The following is a 16,992-nucleotide window of genomic DNA, read 5'->3' as shown; positions in this document are numbered from 1 at the left end:
CTTCATTTGACTAAGTATGATTCATTCTTCCGTTTTTTGGTGTGATAAACACTGTCAGCTCTTCAAATTACATTGTATCTCCCTAACTTAATTCTCCTTGGCAGTCTTACTTTACTGTATCTTTAACTTTACACTTGTGATCCCATGAAAACCAGCTGTAGTTCTGTGGTGAGTTGTATATTAGCTGTATGAATTTAGAAGAGAAATTGCCCTGAAGAGGAACCACTGATGAAAATAAATCATAGTTAAGAGTACTGGCCTTCATCCAAGTGTCAGTTAAAAGCAGACACCCATGTTCCTCCTGTAACCCAGTTGTATGTGTGTTTACGTAGATGACTTTAAGAGGAAACATCATTTTGAGGAGTTTAATTTTAAAGATATGTACATTTCACTTAAGTATAGTAGTGTCCTTTAAATAGGTTAAGATAGTTAATTTAAAGTCTTTAAATAGGCCCAAAGGGACTTGCAGGTTATCCTGTCATTTTTCATGTGTGAAAGGTGAGACCTAGAACTAGAAAATAAGTATCCAGTGTCTTCTGTCTTATCCAATAATACATGGTTAGGACGGAGACTCTGAGTCATTAAGAAAAGACTTTTCTTAATGAATTATACTTTCAGGGTCATCTTTTTGAAACCAGGAAAATGTATCATACTTATAAAAGAAGGACCACGAGGCATACAGTCTTCAGGAGTTTTCTAACTTAAAAATTTTTTTTAAATTTTATCCATTTTGATTATTGAACTTTTAGGACAGAGATGGCAAGCAGAAGCTGCTAGGAGGACATTGCTGGGAGGGACTGAGGCCCTGTACAGACAGTGCTGATAGATTAGTCATTTGTACCAAGGGCCCAGGGAGAAGGAGGGAAGCCTACGTAATACTACACGGCTTCTGCTCTGGTTTTAGTAGTGCTTAATTCCTATAACTCTTTTTCAGTATATTTTATTCATAGTTTATATAAATTATATACTTTTTTTTCTTCTGAATGCTAGTTTATTTACATAGACACAGCAGAGAAGCCCTGCTAAAAACGAAGCGTTAATTTTTAAAACTCTTTGTAAATGTACCTTTGTATTATTTGACCTCTGATTTGTATTTTTACCCCTGGCTTTGCACGGTGCTTCCTTGGGGCCTTTGCACTTGCTGCTCCTCCCATCGTACCTGGCCTTGCGTCCTCCCGCGGTCCCTGTTCTTCACCAGCTGGCACCCTCATTCGTAGGTCTCAGGTCACATGACGCCTCCTCAAGGTGACCTTCCCCAGCAACCTCATTTAAAGTAACCTCCGCCAGCCCGTTACTCTATCACATCACCTGACTAAGCTCTTTACCAGCACCTGCCACCACCTGCAAGTACCCTGTGTGTTGAGTGGCTGTCTCCTCCTCCTAAAACAAACACTTCGGAGGGAAGGTAGGCGCCTTTAGGCTTTTCACCACTGTGTCCACCTAGGACGGAGCCCGGTGGTAGTAACTGCCTGTTACATATCTGTTGACAAAATGAATGCGTACCTGCCCCCTCGCTTCGGTCTGGTATCCGGCCATCAGCTTTAGCGACCACAGAGCATCCCAGGAGAGCGCAGACTCTAAACATTGCCTCTGATGGCTTTAAGCAGAAAAACCTAGGATGCTGGAGGGAAATTCTTCCCCAAAGTCATGGTAGAGATTTAGGAAAAGTATAATTAAGAAACGTTCAGGATAAGCATTGGCATTTTGCAAAACAGAGTTTAGTTTATAAACGTAAGAGATGTATGATTGTCTGTTAAATGGTTTTTGGTTCTTAAGCTGGGGCGGTAAACCTAGACTAAATGAAGTTTTTCATCCCAAGAAAACTATGATTTCTATAATCTCAAAACTGAAATAGTGAGATGAGATTTATTTGGAAATGGCAATGAATTCATTAACTTGAACATCAGACACCTAGTAGGTAGTGGATACCATACTATGTGGTAAATGGATTAATAATTCATTCATTTAACAAATATGCATTTGCGTGATTGCTGTGTCAGGCACTGTGCTGAACACGATAGAGAAGGAACTTACAGTTTAGTAGAGAATGCACCACAGGTAAACAAGCAAAAATAACACCGTGTAAATACAATCACGGGGAAGTACGACGTAGGCCCAAAGGCAGGCTGTAGGAGAGATCCACAGCAGATGTCGGAGGTCACAGAATGTTTCCCACAAGTGAAATCTAAGTGAATTAAGGGGCATGAAACATGAATAGGATTTGATCAGGTGAGGAAAGAGGGAAGGTATGTACAGGTCTGGGATTCATCAGTGTAAAGATGGCAAGTGGAAGTTGTCAGGGTGAATATCATGCAGGAAGAGTGTGTCCAGTAAGAAGAGCACAGGATCCTGGGGAACATAAACTTTTATAGGGTGGCCTGTCTCCAAAAAGAAGCCTGAGAAAGGAGAAAAGGCAGAAAACCAGAAGAGGTCACGTGTGGCGAAACAAAGGGAAGAGTGTTTCAACAAGAAGTGGATGGCGGTGTCCTTTGCAGCCAGGAGGTGGAGTGAGCTGAGGGCCACGTAAGTCCACTGGGTTGGCCCCCACAGGAGGGTTGCTAGTGGCCTCTACAGAGCCATTCCAGCGGGGTAACGCGGGCGAAGCTCAGCTACTGTGGGGTGAAGAGTGAGTAGCAGATGAGGTCGACACAGTGAATGCGGACAGCGCTTCTTAACATTGGAATTTCTTTTGAATGGATAAAGAAGATGTGGTACATACATACAATGGAATACTACTCAGCCGTGAAAAAGAAAGAATGCCAATTACAGCAACATGGATGGTTGGGATAGAGATGATCATACTAAGTGAAGTCAGTCAGGAAGAGAAAGACAAAGACCATGTGCTGTCACTTATATGTGGAATCTAAAATAAGACACAAATGAACTTATCTACAAAACAGAAACAGACTCACAGAGAGAACAGACTTGCAGTTGCCCAGGGGGTGGAGGGGTAGGAGAGGGATGGATTGGGAGTTTGGGGTTAGCAGATGCAAACTATTACATATAGGATGGATAAACGACAAGGTCCTGCTGTAGAGCACAGGGAACTATATCCAATATCCTGTGATAAGCCATAATGGAAAAGAATATTAAAAAATTATATATATGTATAACTGAATCATGTATAACTGAATTTTTCTGTACAGCAGAAATTAACATTGTAAATCAACTATATGTCAATAAAAAATAAAATAAATAGAAGTAATAAAAAAATTCAAATTTCTTAGAGATGTTAAGAGAAGGCATTGGTCAAAGGAATATTTGGGGTTGAGGTAGGAATTTTTTCTTTTTAAAGATGTGATGGACATGAGTGGTTTAAATGCTAATGGGAAGGAAAGAGCAGAGAAGTTTAAAATGATGGAGTAGTTAGAAAGTGTATCTGGCTGAGAGCCTCCCAGTATACAGTGTAGGGTGTGGTTATCTTTGTAGTTTGCTGAGGGAGTTTTCTCCTGGCCTCTCTCCTTTCTTTCTCTTTTTTTTGTTTTGTTTTTGTTTTGGCCACACTGAAGCTTGCGGGATCTTAGTTCCCTGACCAGGGATTGGACCCTCGCCCTCAGCAGTGAGAGCTTGGAGTCCTAACCACTGGACCGCTAGGGAAGTTCCTACTTTGTTTTTTGAAGTTAGAGCCAAGGTCATGTGCTTACATGTAACTCCCCAAAGCGCCCTAAAGCAACAGATTTCAAGTGGTTTTACAATGTGAAGCTCATCACATCTGCTCTGTGTGCTTGGCGTCTATATTTAAAGTATTTTACTTTGCTTAAGGCTTCTGGCAGAGCACTTTTGAGATCATATCTTTGTTTCTTTGACTTTTCAACCCGTATTACTGCTAGCTGCTGGTGGCTGTGAATGTGTTTGGGTGTACCATCAGCCACAGAAGGCTAATTCCGTAGAAGGAAGCCAGTGCAGTTAGCGTACCATTATTATTCTTTTTCCACAATTGTACTATTTATTTGTATGGACCTTTAAAAATTATGGTAAAATATATATAACATAAACTTACTATTTTACAGGCAATCATAAATCTCTTGAATTTATAAACTAAACTCTGTTTTGCGAAATGCTAATGTTATCCCAGATATTTCTTAATTACACTCGTGGAGGTTGTCCTACCTGCTCCTTCTGGTGGTTCTTCCTTGGGCAGTTTATTTGCTGCATGTGCTGATCAGGTCTCAGTTGGAGACTCTGAGGGAGGGTCCCTCTGCAGATCTCCAGAACAGTGTCTGTGCAGCTCTTTCCTCTCCCACACTCTTACCTTGTGAGCACTCACCTCTTGGGCCTCCCCTCACTCCCATCTTTGCATCCGCAGTGCCGAGGTTGACAGCCTTTGCCTGGGTTTCCCTTCCCTGAGCTTCCGGGAAGCGGTGGCAGTTCTTGGGCTCGCCTGGTTTTCCCCCATCTCTCAGGGATCGCTGTCCTGTGCTGCCTGTTGTCCATTGCCTGAAAACTGTTATTTCATAGATTTTGCTCAGTGTTTGAGGCATTTGAAGCTGGAGAGGATATCCAATACCTGGTGTACCATTTTTTTCTGACATTGAAGTTTTGCCCACTATCTATTATGAAATTTTTGTCTACTTCCTGAAGTGTATATATTTTGTTAACTGGTCCCAGAAAAAGGCCAACTTATCTTCAGAAAAAAAGGGCTCCAGTGTCCTTCTTCCGTCTTCACTGCTCACCCTTTCCTGTCTCTCGTGTGGGGTAGTTTTGTAGTGACATCTACCTGCCTGCTTCTTCCACGCACATCCAGAGTCAACTGTGCAGGCGTTCAGACATCCTGAATCTTGGTTCTACTATTAGGCATGTATTTGATGCAGTCACCCTGCCAGCTGGTGGTTCAGTCCTGGTGGAAAGTCTGCCTCCACTTCCTTCTGCTGCCCCATCCTGTATCCTAATGTGAGCTAGAGCCCCAGCAATAGTACTGCCATCTGTTCTCGCCTTTCATTCCTTTACTTTTAAGTCTTCTATCTCCTTATACTTAAAGTGCATTTCTCACAGATAACATATAGGCAGGGTCTTGTTTTTTATCAAGTTGACAATCTCTCTTTTAATTCGAGTGTTCAGACTACGTTTAATATAACTGTTGATTTGATTTTGTTCAAGTGTACCCTCTTGCTGTTTGTTTTTTATTTATTTGCCCCATTTATTCTTTGTTCCTTTTTTTTCTTGCCTTCTTTTAGATTAGTTAATAGTATTCCTTTTTGTCGTCACCATTGGCTTACACATACATGTTTCTTCCCTCCCTCTCTCCCTCTCTCTCTCCCTCCCTCCCTCCCTCCCTCCCTCTCTCCCTCTCTCCCTCCCTCCCTCTCTCCCTCCTTCCCTCCCTCCCTGTCTCCCTCCCTCCCTCCCTCCCTCCCTTCCTTCCTTCCTATGAGTGCCCTGAGGTTCATCGAATGAACTGGTTATCTTAACACATTCTGACTTCAAATAACATTACAGCACTTTGCATATAAGAACTCTGTAACAGTATATATCTCTTTCCTGTCCTTTGTGCTGTTTTTTTGTTGTGCATTTTATTTCTCAATATTATAAACCCCACAATACACTGTTGTTATTCTTGTTTCAAAAGTCAGTTATCCTTTTAAAGTCAGTTATCTTTTAGGGAAATTAAACAACAAGCATTTTTTTTTATATGGCCCACGTACTTTCATTTCTGATGCTCTTCTTTCTTTCGTGTAGATTCAGGTTTTTATCTAGTATAATTTTCCTTCTGGTTAAAGAGCTTCCTTTAACATTTCTGGTAGTGTCCGTTTGCTGGTGACAGATTCTCTCAGCTTCTGTTTGTCTGAAAATGTCTTTCTGTCACCTTTAGTTTTGAAGGATGTTTTTGATGGATGTAGAATTCTAGGTTGATATCTTTGCTGTTTTTCACCACTTTAAAGGTGGATTTCGTCTGTATTGTTTCTGATGAGAAGTCTGCAGTCATTCTTTGTTCATGTAGCCAGCTCCCGCCCCCACCTTTGGCTGTTTTTAAGATATTTCTCTTTATCACTGATGTTCTGCAATTTCATTAGATCTCTTTGCGTCGTTTTTTGTTGGGTTTTGTGGGATTTATTCAGCTTCTTGGGTCTGTGGGTTGTGTTCTCATGAAACTGAAAACGTTCTGCCATTGTACTTCTTCCTTCTGTTCTGCCTCCCCACCCCTCTGGCATCGCAGTTGCATGTATGTTAGACTGCTTTCTGTTGTCTCACAGGCCACTGCCCAGGTTTCTATCCTCTTTTCTTTCTGCTAATAGTTTCAACTGCTGTTCAAGTTCACTGATCATTTCTTATGGAGTATCTAATCATCTTTTAAGCCCATCCAGTAAAATTCTTTCATTTGAGAAAATATAGTTTACAGTTCTGGTCATTCCATTTGGTTCTTTTTTATAACATGCATTTTTCTCCTTGTTATGATCATGTGTTCCTTTAAGTCCCTGAATATATTTATCATAGTTATTCTGAAGTGTCTGCTGATTTTCTTAACGTCTGTCATTTCTTGGTTTGTTTCTATTGACTGATGTTTTTGTCCTGCGTTACATTTTTCTGTTTATTGGCTTGTCTATTAATTTCTTGTTGATACTAGACATTGTGTTGGCATGTTGCTGAGTGTCTGGATTTTGCTGTCTCCCTTTAAAGGGTGTTAAAGTGTGTTTTGGTAGGCAATTAAGTTACCTTTGAATCAGTTCGATTCTTTCAAGGCTTACGTTTAAGTTTTGTTAGGATGGGTCCCGAGTAGCCTTACCCTGAGGTACATTTCGCCCTACCCCAGCCTGAATGGGGTCTCTGCCTTGAATGCTTTGGGTGTATTCAGTGGAATTTCCCCACTCTGGCCAGTCAGAGCTCTAGTGTCTTGCAGTTCTGCCTGACCTCTGAGAATTTTTTCAGCCTGCGGCTCCCCTGGAGTTGTTCTTTGCTCAGCCTTAAAGCAGTTTGTCCAACTGTGTGCAGTTCAGTATCTATCAGCAGACTCAAGGAGACCTTTGTGCAGGTGTCTAGAGCTTTTTCTCTGAGTAGCTCCTTTCTGGTAGTTTGTCCTCAGGTTTCAGCTGCCTTAGCCTCCTGGAATTCTGGTCTCTGTCTCTTCCACTTAGCAGGACCTATGCTTTCTGCTTGGAGCTCCCTGCTTCTCCCAGCATGTGTGTCAGAGAGGGCCACCAAGCAGAAGGCTGGAGCCTTCATGGGGCTCATCTCATGCTTCCCTTCTCTCAGCATTCCCTCTCCCGTGCGGCCCTTTTGCCCGGTATCTGGAACCTGTTATTTTGTGTATTTTTCCCAGTTTCCTAGAGGTTTTTGTCTGTATGAGGTAACCGAGCAAGTCTAATACCAGTTACCCCATTGTGGCTTTTGCTCTTTGATTTTAATTAGTTGTTTTCTTTGTTGTTTTGGCTGTGCTGTGAGGCTTGTGGGATCTTAGCTCCCTGACCAGGGCTTGAGCCTGGGCCCTTGGCAGTGAAAGCATGGAGTCCTAACCACTGGACCGCCAGGGAGTTCCCGTGATTAGTTGCTTTCACTACTAGATTTTGATATATCACTTACTCATTTTATGTTCTAGTTTTTCTCTTCTATTTTAGTTGGTCTGTACTGTAGCCTTTTTAACCCCTCCTTTTAATAGTTTTATCCTAAAAGACCCTCGGTTGATTCAGGTTACACAAGGAAAATGATGAAGTTCTAGGGCACAAGTTTATTTTTTTGCCATTTTGCATATGTTCAGTGTTTCACAGTTTATCCACAGGGTCTCCAGATAGCAGTAAAGACTGCACTGTAGCGTGGATCCCCTTCCTGTGCTTTCCCCGGCACACAAGCGAGCTTTCTGAGACTCGGTATTGTTTGAAAAAAATGGATTTAGGGGAAATTTCAGTCCACGTAAGGCATTCGAAGCACTGAGTATAATAGAATATTTTGATAGATTCCTTTGTGGGGACTTATTTCTCTTAACTTTTATGAGATAGTGTATTTTTTTCTAAATGGGATTGTTGGAATATTCAGTACAAAGTAATCAGTGTAGTAAAGGGCTAAGTAGTACTTGCTGGTGATCACTAGCATAAGAGAAAGGAGACTAATAGCTAAAGCAGGAATTTGTTTTATGGGACAGTTTAATCTTTCAACCTAATGAGGAAAATAAGTAAGGTACTTTGTGCCATTTTGGAAACTATGCTGAGTTTGTATTAAAGAGCTGGATGAAAATGTTAAAAATCTGGGCTTCCCTGGTGGTGCAGTGGTTGAGAGTCCGCCTGCCAATGCAGGGGACACGGGTTCGTGCCCCAGTCCGGGAAGATCCCACATGCCGTGGAGCGGCTGGGCCCGTGAGCCATGGCCACTGAGCCTGCGCGTCCGGAGCCTGTGCTCCGCAACGGGAGAGGCCACAACAGTGAGAGGCCCGTGTACCGCAAAAAAAAAAAAAAAGTTTAAAATCTTTAACATACGGTCTCTGGCTATTGATTTTTGTTTGTGGCCTTAAAGTGCAGAAAATGAAGTTTTGTCATTCTTTGTTTTTCAAGTCATGGTATGTTTCAGGTACCCTTTTTTAAGTGAGCAGAATACATTTGGGACAAGTTCATTCACAATTTCTCAGAAAAAAAATCCCCTTGGGATTTTAGATGAAACAGTATTATATTTATAGACAGACATCTTTATGGTGTTTTACCTTTGTTCTCAGGAACATGGTATGATTTATTGATAAGATTTTCTTTGCTAAGGTTCTTCATGCTTTTGGTTATCGCTTCTGCTTTGTATTTTTTTGTTGTGGTTGCTCTTGGGAATAACCCCCAATTATTTATATATTTTTATATATATGTTTTTTAAAATCAAGTTATTATTTAGAGAGAAACTATTGATTTTTGCCACTTTATTTTAAAATTGGTCTCCTGATTGAATTTCATTATTCTAATATTTTTTCAAATGCTCGGGGTTGAGGGATTCCTCGTGGACCACCGTCAGCATTGCTGGATCACCCCTACCTTCATACACAAATTACACATGGGGGGGTGCTGTTTCAGGTTGACCCCCCTTAGGTGGGTCTGGTTCTCTTATAATCTGGTGCAGTAACAGACTCGAGAACCGCCTTTTGTGGGAAAAAGTAACACGACACTCAGCTCTTTCCTTTGAGCTTTCAGGCCAGTTCTAGAACCCATGGTGGGCTGGAAAGAAGACACAGTTAGGCAACAATTTTTAGCACATGCAGAATGTATATATAATGTTCAAAAAAGCCAAAGGTCATGATAGCTAACATTAATTGAGCCCTTTGTGTCACAAGGCACATGCTGTTGGCCTCATCATATTCTTGAGGAATCTGAGACAGAGACTTGAAGAAATTGAGCCAAGTTTACAAGGCTGGTAAAACGGTACAGTGGGGAGTTGAACCTGCGTGGTCTGGCTCCAGAGCCAGCTCATAATCGCCGTGTTGCCAATAATTACATTTCATCCCCCTTTTGGGGGAGAAATGAAAAACATTGTCAACACACAGTGCTGGGCGGCAGGGGTGGCAGGGACAGACACAGTTCCTGGGAATGTTTATGTTTCCTACCTGTTGTCTCTGAGGTTTGGGATTTGGGGTACTGTTTGCTGTTAAACTTTTACCTTTTTTTCTACAATGCACATGTCATTTTATAATCAGGAAAAACAGTAAAGCTATTTTAATTTGGAGTGGGGGTGAGGTTATTTTCTTAACCACAGCTAAGTAGGTTTTCCTGTGCTTTGCCCTGGAGGTTGAGTAGTAGATTGGTAACCTTGCAGCTGTGATAAAGAACAAGGTAGGGGACTTCCTTGGTGGCGCAGTGGTTAAGAATCCGCCTGCCAGTGCAGGGGACACGGGTTCGATCCCTAGTTCGGGAAGATCCCACATGCCGCGGAGCAGCTAAGCCCGCGTGCCACAAGTACTGAGCCTGCACTCTAGAGCCCGTGAGCCACAACTGCTGAGCCCTCGTGCCACAACTGCTGAAGCCCATGCACCTAGAGCCCATGCTCCGCAACAACTCATCACAATGAGAAGCCTGTGCACTGCAACAAAGAGTAGCCCCCGCTTGCCGCAACTAGAGAAAGCCCACGCGCAGCAACGAAGACCCAATGCAGCCAAAGAATAAATTAAAACAAAAAAAAAGAACAAGGTAGATGTGCTGATATGAAGAATCCTAAGATTGAATAAAACATGAAATGTAGAGGCGAACGTGAAATATAGAGGCTTATGTGTACTGTGGTTCTGATGGGTTCTGTGTGTGTGTGTGTGTGTGTGTGTGTGTGCGCAAATGCACATGTCAAATGCAGAACATTTTTAAGGATACTTTCAGATCTATTAGCACTTGTGCCCTTTGGGGAGAAGAGGAATATTTTCTAACTTTTCCTTTTTTAACTTCATTATATTTTTTTATTGTTGTAAAAGTGCCTGTGAGTGTGTGTGGGTGTGTATCTATATATATAGTGAAATAACAGTACTCAGAATGAGAACTCCAGAAATGTGTAGATTTTAATACAGATTCGGATTGCCTTTTTTTCTTTTTTTTTTTGCGGTACGTGGGCCTCTCACTGTTGTGGCCTCTCCCGTTGCGGAGCACAGGCTCCGGATGCGGCCATGGCTCACGGGCCCAGCCGCTCCGCGGCATGTGGGATCCTCCCAGACCGGGGCACGAACCTGTGTCCCCTGCATTGGCAGGCGGACTCTCAACCACTGCGCCACCAGGGGAGCCCTCGAATTGCCTTTTTTTGAGTTAAACTCTGGAGCATTTTGTGTTCTGTTGTAACTGGGGAAACATTCTCAAATAGAGTGTGGTATTTTCAACAAGATTATGAGCTTCCTGGGTAAAGATACAAGGCAGTGCTTTTAATTGTTTTTTGACTAAACAATAAGTTCATGTTAAGAAAACACACACACTTAAAAAGGTATTGATATGAAAAGGATAACACTGAAAATTCCTCTCCTGTTCCTCCCTTCCCTCAGCCAGCTGTCTTCTCAGAGGCAGTGTTATCAATTTCTTCTATATCCTTACAGAGATATCCTATACATACACAAGCAGGTACATTTTCTTCCTTTTTTTTTTAACACAATGGTTATACCTTGCTTTATTTTCTCACTTAATATATGTACATTAGAGATAATTCCACATGTGAAAAATAAGCAAACCCTTCTTCTTTTTTGTTGGAGTACATGGTATTCCATTCCATGGAGGTGCCCTACTTGACTAACCAGTCCCTACCTTTCAGGCTGGGCCTGGTCCTTTGCTCTTGTAAACAGTGCTGCAGTGAATAACCTTTTGCAAATGGGTATTTCTAGAGGAGGAATTCCTGGAGGTAGAGTCTCTGAGGAAGAGAGTTTGCGTGTTTGTGATTTTGATAGGCGTTACCAGGCTGCCTCTCACTGCCATCAGCACTACGTAAGAATTCCTGTTTCCCTGCACCTGTACCCTCACCCACGCAGTGTTGTGATCAGAGCTTTGGTTTTTTGCCAATCGATAGATGGGAAATATTTGTTTTATAAGAGAGGTTTTACATTTTTAAGAGCCTTTTATTTCTCACTGATTTGTAGTTACCCTTCATAGAGTAGGAGAACCAACCTTTAGTCTGTGATAAAAACTGTAAATATTTTTCCTGGTTTGTCATTTGTTTTTTATCTTGTTCACAATGGCTCTTGCCGGGCAAGGCAGGTATGTGTTATTTTGGGAGAAGAGGAGTTTCTCCATCTCTCTCTTTTAAGGACTTCAGGATTTTGTTCTGTACTTAAAGTCCTCCTCCACTGCAAGATTATTTTAAAAACTCACTTAAGATTTCCTTTGGTTCTTTTTATAGTTTCCTTAAAATCCTTTTTATTATGGAGAAAGTCAAACATACTCAAAAGTAGGATAGTATAATGAAGCCTCTGTACCCATCCCCCAGCTTTGGCAACTGTTGACTCACCTGGTTTTGTCTAGACCCCATCAGCTTCCTTTGCTCTTGCATTACGTTTGAAGAAATGCCAGATACTTTATCACTCCATCTGTAAATATTTTAATCGGTATCTCTAAAGATGGGAAGTCCTTTAAAAATATAGCCACAATACTATTTTGATACTTGAAAATTGACTACTTTAAAATATCTCAGAGCCCTTAAGTGTTCAAATTTTCAATTGTCTCAAATATTATCATCTTTTTTGCATTTTGTTGGACTTAGAATCCAAATAAGGTGGGGAGGGACAAACTAGGAATTTAGGATCAACAGATACACAACACCACATATAAAATAAACAACAGGACCCACTGTATAACATAAGGAACTATATTTAATATCTTGTAATAACCTATAATGGAAAATAATATGAAAAAGAATCTCTCTATATAACTGAATCACTTTGCTGTACACCTGAAACATTGTAAATCAACTGTATTGCAATTTTAAAAAATGAAAAAACGAGTACGATGAAGAGAAATAGATTTAAAAAAATAAGAATCCAAATGAGGTATATATAGCAGTCATAATCAATTGTCTAAGCCTCTCAATTTATAAGTTCCCTCACTTCCCTTCCTCTTTGCCCCCATACCTGGGCTTGTTTTTGTCTTTGAGATTTGTTTGTTAGAGAAAATGGGTTCTGTGATTTCCTACGTCTGGATTTTCTTACTGCATCCTCATTGCAGAGTGTAATATATTCCTTTGTATGTCTTGTAAATTGGTACTAGGATCTAGAGGGTCAATAAGATTCAAATTCTTTTTTCAAGTATGTGACTGGCATTGTATTCCATCAGAAGGCAAGTAGTGTCTGGTTGTCTTTTGGATGCACTGTGCTTAGATGCATTAAATTATCAAGGATTGAAAAACGATGTTCTAATTCTATTATTCCTTTTTCATTTATTTCATTTATTAACTGTCCTTCAGGATCATCCTTGCTTTTGCATATTGCACTAAATAATAACCTTGTACACACGTGCACAGGTGCAGCTAGAGAATGGATTCGCAAAATGCGACTTCTGGATCTAAGGGTAAATGTATCTTGAAAACTCTGTTGAAGTAGAATTTCTCACTTATAAGATGAGCAGAAATGCAAAAGTTGGGTAATTGATTCTGTTTGTGAGACTGCGGAGAACCATTACATTCATATATATTGCTGGCAGAGGTTTAAATGGTACAGTCCCCAGTGGAGGGAACTGTGGCTACATCTACCAAATTAATTTGTCTTCCTTTATGTGTGGAATTGAGCACTTTTTTCACACATAAATGGTGTAAGGGCCATTTATATTTTTCTATGAGCTGTGTATTCCTCTGCCCATTTTTTCTGATGGGTTGCTGAGCTTTTTCTTGAGTTCTAGATGCTTTTTAAGATTAAAACTTTGTGATAGGAATTGCAAAGATTCTTCTGTAGTTCATGTTTTATATATTTAGTGATTTTTGGTGAAAGTGATGGTATGTGTGATATGGCCAGTTTGATGCCACCACATCAAATAACTAATGCTTTCTTCTGATTATTCTTCTATAAAACACATAAAGAAGCTTTGATCTGGGTGAGTTTGGGTAGAAAGTTTCTTAAAATCATCCCAACCTCCAGCTGCTTGATTACAACATGGCCTCAGTTCGGAGGATTCCCTTGGTCCAAGTATTCCCAGAATCGTTGTGCATGAGTGGAATAGAGGCTGGGAGGAGTAACATGGAAGTGGATGGTACAATTTGATTGGTTTATTGTAAGTATTCAGGATTTCTTCCCCCTTGCGATTGTATAATTGCCCTTTGTTACACACAGATTTAAGATTATTCTAAATGTTTCTTGGAAATATATTCCTACACTCAATGAATTTCTGTTTACATTTCTGTTTGCCTTGGAAGTTTCTCAAGCTACTTGTCTGGTTGACCAGTTAGAACATTCCTCTAAGTGCATCATATTTCAGGATGACAGATACAAACCCATTTTTAGGAAAAACATTTTTAAAAGAACATATCGATTTTACTGGTAGTTTATTCTTGAAATTTTTACATAAGAAAATTAATTTTCAGCCATTCTCGATGGGTGCTACCAGTTCTTTTTTAGAAAATTCTTCTACTGGGAAAAGATCTTTTACTAGAACAACTGTTAAAATAAAACCTTCATAGAACTCAATCATCTCAGTCTATTCACTCTAATCCTGAATAGTTTATCAAGCACATTGCTTGTAAACATTTAAGGAAACAAACCAAGTTTATTTCCTTACTTGGAAATTTTAAGAGCAACATGCCCAAAACATAATTAATTGATCCATGTCTCCTTGGAAAGAGTTTTTTTTATCATGTGCAGCTGTCTTGGACCTCAGCGGTGCCATATTTTAACAGTTTACTGATGGCACAGGTGAAACTATGGAAAGCATGCTTATCAGGCTTTCTAATGTCTCAGCAGAAAAGGATAAGGGATAATTGGATGGTGGTTTAGGAATTCAGAAAACTCTTAATAGGTTGGAGCAATGGGCTGAATCTAAGAAGATGAAATTTTACGGGGATAATTTAAGATTCTTTATTTGATTCAAAATAACAAGGGAACAAGCACAGGCCAGGATTTAGCAACGGCTGTTGAAATCACAGATTGATAGAAACTGAAGAGCATTTACGCCTTAACCACTTATAAAAAAGACAAATACATCTACATATATCAGTGGTATAATAATGCTCTCAGGGTCTGTTAGAGTGAGTTCTGTTTCTTCTGATGATCTTGTGGATTAGGTAGAGACAAGGTCATTAAATATGTAAATTTTATATAAAGTGTCAAGAGTATCTTTAAGTAAAACAAGCTTGCCATTTAAAAAGATAAATTAATTTTATAGAAATATCACCTACATGCAAAACTTCAGTTCTCAAGGGTGTCAGATTAATAAGGGATCCTTCAGTCCCCGAATTTCTGAAGGTTTACATATTTTACTCATTTTTTTGATTGAGTGTCTCTGCTTTAAAGATGGGAGAGCTGCATCGCTGAAGGTTTACTGCTTTTTCCCAAGATTTAATTGTGATTTATGTGAAAGAAGTAGATGTGTAAGAATGGGAGCTTGTCTTCTAACCCCCATATGAAATTTTTTTGCTGCCAGTTTTTTTGCTATTTGGAACTGTTTAATTCTCTATTATTGTACATTTTAGGTTTTATTCTGCAAAATAGGAAATACAGCAATGAACTTATGTACAGTGTTTTTTTATTTAGGATGTTTTTTTAAAAAATTCTTTGGTTTGGGATTATTGGTTTGTATCAACTTGGACTCTCTAGATTGCAACTGACAGTCTGAACTCATAAGCACAAAAGGAGATGCACTCGTTACTGTGAGTGAACCGTCCACAAGGGGAGAAATGGCTTTGGGCTTGTCCTTCAGGTGCTCTCATCAGGATACTGCTTCTCTTCCTCATTCCATTCTGCATTCCCCCCACTTCATTCTTCAGACTTGTAGCCGCCGGCAACATTTTCAGAGAAAAAGACCCACTCTCCCAGCATCCCTGTCGCATTCTGATTTTCCCTGTTTGGCTTATATGCTCACCAGTCATTTGGAGCCAGGCAGGAAGTTTCCAAAAGGAAGGGATGTGGAGCAAAGTAACAGATGTTTAAAGCATGGGTCCGAAAGAATGAGGTATGTTCAGGATGATGGGTTCTGCACACATCAGACAGGTGTGTGTGGCATACTTAGAATTCTGGAACGCTTAGCGCCTGGAACACTTAGATTAAAGCTGTGAATCCACTGTTTATCTTACTATATCTAGATAAAATAACTTATATATAGGATTGCTATCTACCAGCCATTCGCTTCCTCTGTAATACTTTTTGAAATCGCTGTTTGAAGAGATTAATTGTGGTTGACGGTATGTATTCAGTATACGGTATGAAATTATCTACTGTGTGGAAATTTAGCTCTTGAATATACTTGGAGTCATTTTTTAATGTACAGCTAACATTGGAAAAGGCGGTGTAGAAAAATGACCTTTTCTTTCAAAGACCACATCAGAAAATAGTTGGGCAGATTGGCAGTTGAGGTCGAGGTCAGCATCTTTATCTGTGTGGGTCCTGTAGTGGCGGTGAAGGCAGGAAGGTGAGGAAACCTGGAAGCCAAGGAGGGACAGGAGAGAGAAGGAGTGGATAATAGGAGGGTGCCGGAGGTTTCCAGTCTGGCCTAAACTTTGTAAGAAGAGTTACTCTTATAGGCTGAATGGCCTTTTTTTTTCCTTCCTGTTGACATTCACGCTCATTTGGGGACGTGCTTTTTTTTTTTTCCGGTACGCGGGCCTCTCACTGCTGTGGCCTCTCCCGTTGCGGAGCACAGGCTCCGGACGCGCAGGCTCAGCGGCCATAGCTCACGGGCCCAGCCCCTCCGGGGCATGTGGGATCTTCCCAGACCGGGACACAAACCCGTGTCCCCTGCATCGGCAGGCGGACTGTCAACCACTGCGCCGCCAGGGAAGCCCTTAAATCTTTTTGTTCTCCAAAGTTAGTCTCAGTTATAATTCTTAAGAAGCATCTCTAGGTTAAAAAAAAAAGTCCTAAACCAACGTGTTAAATAAACCTATAGTGTTTATAGACATTTTCCACGGGTAAATGTTCAGTAATACTTAAATGTGTAAGGGATTTTCCATTTTTTAATTTTTGGCTTGTTTCACATTCTGTTTCACCAAGTTGTAACTTTAGTAAAAAGAGGCTTTAGTTTTCTCTATCTGCGGGTTAGTTGGGTTTAACCCGATCAAAAAAGTTGTTAACCAGGATTCTTAAGGAACAGGAACAAAAAGCAGGTTCCTCATCTGGCTCTCCTCAGCTTGCCAGGCCCCGCCCCTCCCCGGGAAGCTCGCTGTCCTGGGGGGTGAGTCCTGTCCTGGGGACCCCTGTCTCCCTCCTCAGGCGTTTATCTCCTATCTGCCCTCATTGCACGAGGGATTGAGGTGGGTGTGGCATGTTTTAAAAAAATAGTCCCCAACGTGGCAAGCAGAACTCTTATCTACTTTTGCAGCTGTGTGATGAACATACCTCGGCTTGGTGTCGTTGTCCTTTGTAGTGACCTATGGAAAACTGGAATGCTTCCAGAATTCTCACTGTCCCTGAGCCTGGCTTTCAGTCCCTCTTCCCAGCCT

General features: G+C 40.8%; 1 protein-coding gene across 4 annotated transcripts in view; it reads left to right on the top strand.

The window, feature by feature from the left end:
* The window catches only part of SNX9 (sorting nexin 9), a 91,415-nt gene that overhangs the window by 19,880 nt on the left and 54,543 nt on the right, over window positions 1-16,992 (top strand). The gene's annotated exons all lie outside the window — the stretch shown is intronic.

This window comes from Aethalodelphis obliquidens, unplaced genomic scaffold (assembly GCF_003676395.1).
Source record: "Aethalodelphis obliquidens isolate GAN/ISIS:26980383/991018 unplaced genomic scaffold, ASM367639v1 scaffold3, whole genome shotgun sequence".
NCBI lineage: Eukaryota > Metazoa > Chordata > Mammalia > Artiodactyla > Delphinidae > Aethalodelphis > Aethalodelphis obliquidens.
This window is presented reverse-complemented; position numbering and strand designations above follow the sequence as displayed.